The 1,211-nt window shown below is 38.7% G+C and overlaps 1 pseudogene; it reads left to right on the top strand.

The window, feature by feature from the left end:
* The first annotated feature begins 788 nt into the window (after positions 1 to 788).
* Positions 789 to 887, top strand: LOC132284007 (small nucleolar RNA R71; annotated as a pseudogene).
* Positions 888 to 1,211: the final 324 nt, after the last annotated feature.

The following is a 1,211-nucleotide window of genomic DNA, read 5'->3' on the forward strand; positions in this document are numbered from 1 at the left end:
GGGTTTCTAGCTTTGCAATGGATTGAGAGTGAGAATAAAGCAATTGAGTGTTTGCCTCTAAAGTGCCTAAAGCGGTCAAAACTTTCTCTTCAAAAGCGAGACTCCTAGAATTTCCTTGAGAAAATGAATGATTTGGAAAATGAGAATTAGAGAATTGGTTTCCTTGTGATTGATATGGTCTAAATCCTTGGGAACCTTGGCTTTGCATTGGTGGCGGAATGTACTTCCCTTGAAAACTACCTTGGGAAGGGTTTGAGCCTTCTCCTTGGTTTCTCCAAGAAAAGTTCGGGTGATTCCTCCAACTTGGGTTGTAATGATTGCCATTAGGATTGTTCCCTTGATTAACAAATGTTGCATTGACATGTTCATGATGCTTACTTTACATATGTCCATGGGGACAATTGGAAGTAGAATGTAAGACACTTGAACAAGTCATACATGATTCATTGGATGCATAATGAGAATGGTTAGGGAAGGAAGATACTTGATTTTCTGAGTTTTGGTTGATCAAGAATTGATCAAACCTTTGAGACAATGATTTCATCTCGGCGGCTATTTCTTTGGAATGGTCGACTTGATGTAAGCCAACACTCTTCCTTCCACTTGAATTTCTACCATTCTTAGAAGATAAAGTTTGATGCAAAGAATTTTCACTCATGCTCTTATAAAGACGCCACTCGTCATCCTCATGCCTATCAATGTAAGAGCCACCCATGGAAGCATCAACCATGCCCTTATGATTATCGGATAAACTCTCAAAGAAATATTGAACTAATTGCCATTTGGGCATGTCATGATATGGACACTTCCTAAGCAATTCATTGAATCTTTCCCATGCGTCATGGAACGTTTCCCCATCCCCATGTGAAAACTCTTGAATTGAGGTTCGCATGGCATTGGTCTTAGAAACCGGATAGTAATTCTTCAAGAACTCTTGTTGCATTTATGCACAAGAAGTTATTAAAAAAGGCCTCAGATTGTTAAACCAATATTTTGACTTGTCAATGGGAAAAGTTTAAGCCTTAAGACCTCTTTCGGCATATCCGTGTATCTCACGGTGGAACATACTTCAAGAAACTCATCCAAATGCTTGTAAGGTTCTTCACTTAGAAGTCTATGATAGTTAGGAAGCATTTGAATGGTTTGTGGTTTGATTTCATAGTGATGTGCTCTAAATGGTGGCAATTGAATGCATGTGGGTGCATTATATT

Source organism: Cornus florida, unplaced genomic scaffold (assembly GCF_030987335.1).
Source record: "Cornus florida cultivar Cherokee Brave unplaced genomic scaffold, ASM3098733v1 CherokeeBrave_3.0.0_Hap2_Chr01, whole genome shotgun sequence".
Lineage (NCBI taxonomy): Eukaryota > Viridiplantae > Streptophyta > Magnoliopsida > Cornales > Cornaceae > Cornus > Cornus florida.